General features: G+C 42.5%; 1 long non-coding RNA gene across 1 annotated transcript; it reads right to left on the minus strand.

Moving 5' to 3' along the window:
* Nucleotides 1-1,421: 1,421 nt before the first annotated feature.
* On the minus strand, nt 1,422-1,859 carry LOC311272579. The gene is made up of 2 exons (XR_014624580.1): nt 1,719-1,859; nt 1,422-1,634 (listed from the first exon to the last, which is right to left on the minus strand). It is a non-coding gene; the product is annotated as an uncharacterized lncRNA (long non-coding RNA).
* Between the last annotated feature and the right edge of the window lie 7,493 nt (nt 1,860-9,352).

A 9,352-nucleotide genomic window follows, 5' to 3' on the forward strand; every position in this document is an offset into this window, starting at 1 on the left:
CAGTCCAGGAGAGAGTCAGCGTCTGCGACTCTGCGGCTAGGGGGAGGGACATAACGTATATTCTATGCTATTGGCTGCCACCTGTTTTTACAGGAAACACGATGCTGAAGCAAATACTGTAAAAAAATACTGTAAATTTCTCATTAAATGGCTAACGGAGTCCAGCCATTTAATGAGAAATTTGAGGCAGCTGCAAGGCTCCTTCATTTCTTCTCGATTCTGGTGGCCCCTGTGTACAAAGGTTTTAGGGGTGCCACTGCCTCTTATCATAAACATCTCAATCTGGCTCGTGTGTGTCTTTGTTTTTAGAAGACACACAGAACATATTTTTAACACTATTTTTCATTTTTAAACACAGCTGTTTGCAGGATGCATAGAGATGAGGTTATATCGTTATTTGTGACTGTAAGATTGTCTAATCTATGTAAGATTAATAATAAAAATTATAAAAAGGTACACAGGCCTCCTACATTGCCTGACCACCCCCGTTATACATTGGGTATTCAACATCAGGCCAATTAACAGTTGCAATGTCATGACTGGATGATTAAATTTAACAGTTCAAATCCATTAATAATAATTAATATAGAGCAATAATACAGAGTATCTGCTGCTGTACCACGAACTACAGAGCAGCCTCTTTCCACAAGCTGTGAAACTCCTCAATTCACCCAGCAAGACATCTGTACGTCAACCTGACTTATATGCTAAAACACAGCAAAATTTGGGCTGTCGGTGCAAATTTAGTAGATTAGGTGGTATGAATGCTATACATCTTGAAATCCAGTAGATGGTAATAAAGTTCAATAGTGACAGAACAGTCAATTGTAGAAATACAATGAGCATAAAAGGTGACCACTGCGCTTGTCTTTGAGTAATCCTTTGACAAAGCCAAAGGGGTTTGTTGTGCTCCTTTCTTAGCATTCAAAGCTCATGCCTCAGTTGTCGTATTTTAACAAATGTAACAAAATGCACAATCATGGTTGAGTATGAAGGGAGTTTTTTTGGCTGCCACTTGGTCTCCTACAATGACTGGTTTGTGTTAAATTTGTTGGATTGGCTTGAGCTCAGATCAGAAGTGGAACGCCATTCTTCCAGCACAAACTGAGCTATAAATGCAACACAGTTTGGGTACGTTTATTCTCTTATATGAACTTTCAATATCTGATAAGACCTTATATGTAAGAGAAATGCTGTCTCCATACCGTATTCATACCATGTTATCATAGCTTGATATAAAGGGTACCATTAGTCAAAATATTTCACAGGAATTATTCTAATATATAACCCTTTATTTGACAACAATGATCCACTGATGCTAATAACTGATCCATGTAGAATACTTAAATGGTTGCAAGTCAAGCTGTTACAACTTGTAGATGGTTTAGAAGTTGACCCAAAAGCTGACACCAGACAGGGAGTGGATTAAAGGGTAATTTATTGAACACAGTGAACAATAGGCTGGTGAAGGTGAAGAGCTCTGACTCAGGCAGGTGGCTCCATGTGAGGAGATGGAGGTGACTCATGGTGGTGCAGGTTGTGTGCTCAAAGAAATCCAGAGAGTGCAGAATGGCAGAGGTGCTGGAGGCTGGGTGGCGTTTGACTGAGGAGCTGGTCCAAGAGAAGTTCACACACTGATGAAGTAGAGAAAAACAGGCAAAGTTAGATTGAGGACAAAAACTACTAGAAACACTGGAAACATTAGGTTGATCATTTACCGACTAGAGCTAGCGATAATAATCTGGCAGCAAGCAGAGAGGGAACCAGGGTATAGGTAGGGAGGCTGATTACTCCCAAATGCGCTGCAGGTGTGTGAGGTGGCAAATGCTCTGGCCAGCAGGAAACCACTCCCAGCCTCTCTCAGCGCCTCTGAAACACAAAACACAACAAAAAACAAAAAAAAACAAGCCACAGTTAGGTCCAAACCAGGACATAAGCATTCCTATTTCAATTTAGCACTGTATAGTCTTATTTAAATATCGCTTCTGCTGCTGTTATGGCTGCACAAGTATTTTATAGCAAGTGCCAGCGCAGAGTGCATCATCATTTATGATTTCATGGGCTTAGCAGATAATGAACTTAGTTTTAACTTAATAACATTTCACAATGAGCGTCGAAAAACTGCCTCCTTTCTTAAGTATCTCTATAGCACATGTGTATAATCCCCCCTATTACCAAACATTTCAGCCTGACCCCTGAGGTCACATTGATGTGTGGAGAAAATGACCGCCTGCATTCGACTCTATTAACCCCTAGCCAATATTGCCTGAGACTTCTTTTAGTGCTGAGTTCATCAGGCAGAAAGTTTATAAAGAGGAGCAGTTTCCAATAGTTACGGCAGGAAGTGTGTTAAATAAAGGAGCACAGGAGGAGGAGAAAGGGAAAGGTCAAAAAGATAAGACCTGGAAGGGATGTGACATAGAGGGGTGTGTACTTTAGCAATTAATTAGCTCTCCTAGATTAAAATGCTACATATTTCATCAGATGTTTTCCAAGGCCCTGAGGCAGTGCTCTTTCAGACACAGTCAGTATTAATTAAATTGTTTTCCATAGTGTTATTGAACTTTTAATAAGGATAACAAACACCCATTGAGAGGCCCTTATAGCTGTCTTCAAAGATCTCTTGAGTCCCCTGGGAAATCTGTATGATTAAATATGAGGGTAACCTTAATCTCGGTGTCAGTTCAGACTCACTGATGTAGGTCTAATGGAATTGGAGAATGAGAGTGGGAGGGTTTACAACTTTGATAAAGTTTGCCAAGAGGCATTAATTCTGGTGATTGACACTGATGTGCCCCTATTATGTGGTCATCATATGTGAAATAATGATTACCTCAAATCATAATAGCTACTTAAAGGTCTTCAATGCTGGGGATGTAAGTGATATTCCTTGTTTAATCAGTTTAAACTGAAAAGGATTCTACTGCACAAATCCATGTTCAAGTCGTGTTTAAACCGACTGACCTTTAATTTCAAGCAGAGGTTTGTAGAAAGGTGTATAAAATGTTTTGTTACACAATGGTATAAAAGACCATCATTTTTTATGTTTTTGGGGGGCTTTTTTATGTCTTTAATTGATAAGTCAGCTGAAAAGATGACAAAAATGGGGATTACATGCAGCAAAGCACCACAGGTCATATTCGAATGCTGGGCCACTGTGGCGAACAATCAGATGCCATTTGTCCATCAGAATGAATACATGAAAAATAAAGAAAATAGATATAGTTATATTTATTTTCTCATATTATGGAACTTAAAATAAACTTAAGTTAAACTTTAATAAAATGCGTGTGTGTGTGTGTGTGCGTGTGTGTGTGTGTGTGTGTGTGTGTGTGTGTGTGTGTGTGTGTGTGTGTCAACAAAGCTGAAAGTGTTAGCATGCACCCTGTCTAAAGTGCATACACAAGTTGAGTGCATAAATACCATCTTTTCAAATCAATCTGGGATCTTGGGCCTTCTGGATACTTGCACCATAAATGTTTGGGGACTGCAAAACTTTTCATCAGCTTGGTGAGTAGATAATGACATCATTTTTGGGTGAACTCTACCTTGAAGATTAACTACAATAATTATATAAAGATACCAAATTCTTGCTGATGGTCTCATTTGCTTATGTAGGTCATATAGAGGCATTGGTATTAAATTGAGATCGTTTCCTAACCACTTAAAGGTCCCATATTATACTGTTTTTCATCAATTTCACACAGCTGTCAGAGGTCCAACAACACTGTATTCGAAATGTATTGCCCCAAACCCATCCGTGGTCCTGAATTTCAGCTGTCTAAAAGTGGCTCAAGTGAGCTCTACTGAGAACAGGCTGTTTCTGTGCCTGCACCTTTAATGATAATGAGCTCCGTCTGTCAGCGCCTGCCTTGCCTGCTACACGCCCCTCTCAGGGAGAGGATGCCGCTTACGCTGGGGTAGCATGTGCTAATGCTTACGTGAATGTATCGCTATGGCTCGCCGAGATGCTGTCGTTCAACCGCACCAGTTTGACCCAGAAGGAGAGGCTCAGAAAAATACAGACTCTGCGGCTGCAGCAGGACTCCCCAACACAACCACCCGGCTCCCATCCCCCACTGACCTGCAACAGGTAACATCTAAAAACAGTTAGCGAAAGCTGTGTTTGTCTCCAACACAGTCTCCAAACTCTTGGACACTGTTCGCATAGTCTCTGTCTCCAGTCTGCACGTTTCCAGACTTTTCACTGTGACAACCAAGCTCCCTCGTAATATTATTAACATTAAACTCGCTTCAAACGCCGTTGCATAGCGGACCGAAGCAGAGCTAACTAGTTAGCCAATTTCAAGCTGACTTCACCATACTTGTAGGCAACTGTAAATACTATCAAAATGTGGCGACACTTACCTGTGGCTCGGGTGCAGTTGCTGGGTCCCGTATGGTTGGGACTGATCCTTTAACGAGGGTCAGTGTCGAGGCAAAGCCAGCTTTGTACTGACCCTCGTTACTGAAGCAGTCCGATGTGGAGTGGATAGCACACACAAACAGACTCACAGGAACCGTAGCCGGCACGTTGTCGTTAAAAATGAATCGCAACCACTGTCTCTTCTGTTCTTCTGTAGCTGGGACAGAATATAGGCACTTATGTTGATTTTTACAACCAACAACAGAGCAATTTGCGTGTCTAACTCCGAGCGACGACATTGCGAAACACTACTAGCTTACCGCTGGACACACCGAACTTCACCTCGGGGATGATCGCCCCCCTCTCGGATATCACCGGGGAGAGGGGGGAGTGTTTTCGCGCAGAGGAGCCCGGCCTATGCAAATCACTCCTTTCGTTACGTAACGACAGGAGCTGAATCTGAACAGCCTGTAGGAGCCCCGTTTTACCAGTGGCTGGGCTGCAGAGACGATGCAGGACTCGTTTGCTTTCCTCATTCTGGGAGTTGGTAGGCTCAGGACCAGTTTATATATGTAGAGACCAGAGAAAACTTGTTTTTCATAATATGGGACCTTTAAAACATCTTGTCATAGGTGACAGATTCTACCAGATGCAGCTGTGGACATTTGTTGAGCTCCTGTTCAACACCAAACTACCAGTAGTCCTGGGCTGAGGTGGTTGTCCATAGCCTGAAAACAGTGCGGGTCTGCCTCACCTCCTTGCCTGAGCCTTTCCAACTGCTACACGGCCCTCCCCGACGACTCCCTGGTACACCCAGCTCCACCGCTGCAGCATTGTGCCTGAAGGCAGTGCCTACCAGCACTGCAGCTTTCCCGCTTCTGGTGGCTGACATCAGAGCGGGCCATCTGCCCCACTGGAAAGCCAAACTCACAGCCCTCATCCCGGGCAATGACCTCCTCCTCACCATGCAAGATCCATAAAGAGGCTGTGCTCAGACATTCCAGAGGTCTTCCTTGTCCCAGCCCACAACCACCACCTCCTTGTCCCCTCTTTGGACTAATCAGGCACACCAGTTTTTTCAACGCTGCCACTCACCACTTTCCTGGAGCCACAGTCCCAGTGATCCTGGATAAGGGCTGTTGCCCTGACTCTGGTCCTCCGAAAATTTAGTGGTTATACCTGTTGGATCAAACCGCACTTCTCAGTATACCTCTGAACTGACAAGAAAGATTTTATTGACCCTTTTAGCTTCATAAACATGTGGTAAAGTTGTTTTCACGTCAGAGCCTATTCTAACTCTAGCCCACAGCGCAGAATGCTTCAGCCAGATACTCAACCTCCACACTTGTGCCAGGCATTTTACCACTTTTACCAGTGACTGATGCAGTGAATGTGCCATTGACTGGCAAAAAGCTGGTCTGAAGTCGAAAGCGGTCTGTTTACTGCTATTTAAAGGACACATTAGATGCGCCTACACAGGCGGGTTCACACCGTTCATACACTCCAATTTTATGATTTGAGAGGCTGTTTTCAGTTATTTTAAACATTTCCATGAATACAGTCATGTCACTGTAACAAATATTGTGGCACTTTTAATCAGCAAAACTGAAAGCTGTAGTTAAAACTGTCCAAAGGAAATGAGTCAGGAGTTTTAAATTACTCAATGAAGGCGTTCCTCGTGCGCAAATGCGCATGTTAATGTAGCGATACCCATATCGTTTCTGCTGCTGTAGGATTGATGCAGGTAATGTCATTAATATTTTCCTCATTAAGGATGTATTTCTCCCCTCTCATCCCATGCGTGTCAGGATGATACTTTTTATGACCCATCCTATCCACAGACTAACCCCTCGATTCCACCAAATCCGTGCCAGGCCCTGGCGCACCGGGCTCTTAAAGAGAATGGGAGACGACTCTCGGATTGGTTTGATTTTTGTTCCACCTAAAACACACCCACAACTAATTCAGAGTCTAAATACAACCTCTTATTTTATTCGTTTAACTAGCAAAATGGACTTGGACACGCACAGGGCCGGCTCTAGGCATAGGCGACGTAGGCGGTCGCCTAGAGCGCCATCTGCTGGAGGGGCGCCGCCAGTCACCCTCAAGGGAGAAAAAAAACCAAAAACAATAATTTTCGATGTCCATTGGCGCCCCCCCTTCGTGTTCTGTCTTGAAAATAATAAATATTAACAAGATAAAGAAACAGATAAACAATGACATGTTTCTCACTTGTGGTGCTGACGTGTAGTCATTGGCTGCGCACCTCAGAGGGTCAGACAGGTGTCACAGAGTTCAGGTCACGTCACCTCAAGTGACAGACAGGTTATGTTTTGATATTTTGCGAGATGAAATGGCCGTCAAAGCCCTCGGGTGCGCGATACCAAAAGAGAAGAAAAGAGGAGAAGAAGAAGTCCCAATATAAAGGTCACATTATGTCATCTTTTTTTAAATGCCGTTTTGTGTGAAGATGTTTCATTTGTATTAGCTTGCTAGCTAGGTTGAAATAAAGCAACGCTGGCTTAGTACGCTAAGCAATGACACTGATAGCTACTAAGAAGGATAAATGACTCATGAATCAAAGTAGAGGCCGCAGGTTGTACTCTGCGTTGTTTATTGTGAAATAGTAGTGAATCTTTTATTATAAGGTAATTATAAATGTTATGTTGAACACACCACTTATGCAAATAACTGCTGCAAGCTGCAACAGCTGTTTGTCCTATTCTGTCTGCTGTCGTTTTTTTGTTGTTGTTTTTTTTGTTTGTACAGTAATAAGTGAGTCTACTCTATATCCGTCTAGATGCGCTCAAAAAATATTTCCAGATGCCTCTAACAGCTGCTGGAGAGGGGCCTTCTGATGCAACATCCACACCACTCTCTGAAGCATGTAAGTTTAGCCAATTGTTTGTGGTCTGTTATGCACTGCTATGTTGTTGTTGTTGTTGTTATGATTATTATTATCATTATTGTTGTTGTTGTTGTTGTTGTTGTTGTTGTGACTGAATGGCACAAGCTTGTTAGCAGTTACAGTTAATTTAGGTTTTAGGCAAACAAAATGAAGTTTATTTGTACAGTACCTACTTCATATCAAACCTTATTAATTAATTTATTAAATGAAGTAGAATGACACAACAAACTTAACAGTATGGATGTACTCTATGTTTGAATACAGCTACAAGTCAGGCGTCATGCAGCAGCAGCGCTGCCACATCAACACACCACCCACCTCTGAAAGTTAGCTTGAAGCAGGTGAGTTATGTAATTGCATGTTACAGCTACAGTCACATTACTGAACAATACTATGGTTATTCATAATTTATGCTTCAGATGTGTTTATTGCCTGATGTGCTGTTATTTGTAAATCACTGTGTGACCTTACTGAAGGATTAATAGGTGTCTAGGCACTTGAAAGTTCATTGTTGTTGTTCAAATAAAACTGTTGTGAGTGTTCAGATGGTTTAGATTTTGTCAGTTCAGTTCAGTGTTCTTTTCTTTTTTTTTGGGGGGGGGGGGGGGGAGAAATCTCACCTAGGGCACCAAATGGGCTAGAGCCGGCCCTGTGTTCAACTCCCCACAACAAAATATTTGCCTCATTGACAGTACCTTGGTCCCTTATCTGCTAACCTAAAGCCCGCTGCCAGAAATTAAGTTATGGAGTTAGGAGTTATATAAGATTCTGACTTAACCTTAGATCCACAAATCAAAATGGATGTCCAGTCTTGTTTCATCCAGTTAAGAACCATTTCCAAATCAAACTAATACTATCCCACCCTGACCTGGAAAAAGTCATGTTCATGAGTCGATCTTTTCAAGAAATACTGCAACTACCTTCATCACTTCTATCCCAGTTTGTCTTCATTGGCTCCCTGTCTGTTTGAATTGATTTTATGATTTTGCTGATTTCTTTTAAAGCTAGTCTGGGTCTTGCCTGGGATGAGTGATATATGGAATATACTGAGACTTGTTCCACGTGAGATAAATGAAATGACTATTGCGAACATCGAGCGTTTTATTCGCTTTGGTGTTTCGCTCTTCTCACTCTCTCCTTATGCCCTCTCACAGCAGACAGCACACTCCCCGCCCATCCAGAAAACTCTCCTGCATGCATGCCTGTTTGTGCATCAGGAAAGGAGGGAAGAGAGCATGGAGAGAGCGAAAAAAGTGAAGAGGTGAAGTGAGTTTAGGGGTGTTCAGAGTCTCTAACTGAAGATGGGGATGGACGACTTGGTTCCAAAGAAAACAGCACTGGATCTATCATCTGGCAGTGGTTTGGATTTCGCCAGGAATCTGAAAAGTTATCTGAAAAGCCATTGCCACAAATAGTGGCAGTACCACAAATTTGTTTCACCAGCTGAAATGCCATCCACTACTAAAAGAAGAATGCCTCAAACTCTGCATGTCCACATCTCCACCCACACCAAATAATTGCCAAATCAATCCCATATGACAAAAAAAGCCTAAAATAGAGATAGATCATGGCTGCAGTAACAAAAATCATCTTAAAAGACCGGGCCTCAGTTAGTGGGGAGAGCCAGGATTCAAAAATCTCATTAAGACACTTGACCCAAAGTATGATTTACCTGGTGGCAAATTTCAGTGAGTGAAAAGGTGGCCCACCAAGTAACAAATGTGACCCACTTCTCCACAACTATGGATCTGTGGTCCAGCAGAACCTGTGAGCCTTATCTCAGCTTAACCGTACATTGCATCGACAACTGGGAATTGAAAAGTTTGTGCCTCCAAACAAGCTTTTTTCCTAATGATCATACAGGAGAGCTCATTGCACAATGGCTGCAAGAGGCTCTCATGTCACGGAACATGTCAGAAACTCATCAAGTGAGCATCACCACAGAACAGGACTAATGTAATCAAAGCTGAATGAGTGGACAAGAATGCATGTTTTGGCCACTGGCTGCACCTTGCGAGTGGTGAGTATTTATGTAGGTTTGCCTCCCCCTTATGGGAAAATAATAATCATTTTTATTA

The sequence above is a fragment of the Pagrus pagrus genome (genome assembly GCF_965226575.1).
Source record: "Pagrus pagrus genome assembly, chromosome: 17".
Taxonomy (NCBI): Eukaryota; Metazoa; Chordata; class Actinopteri; order Spariformes; family Sparidae; genus Pagrus; species Pagrus pagrus.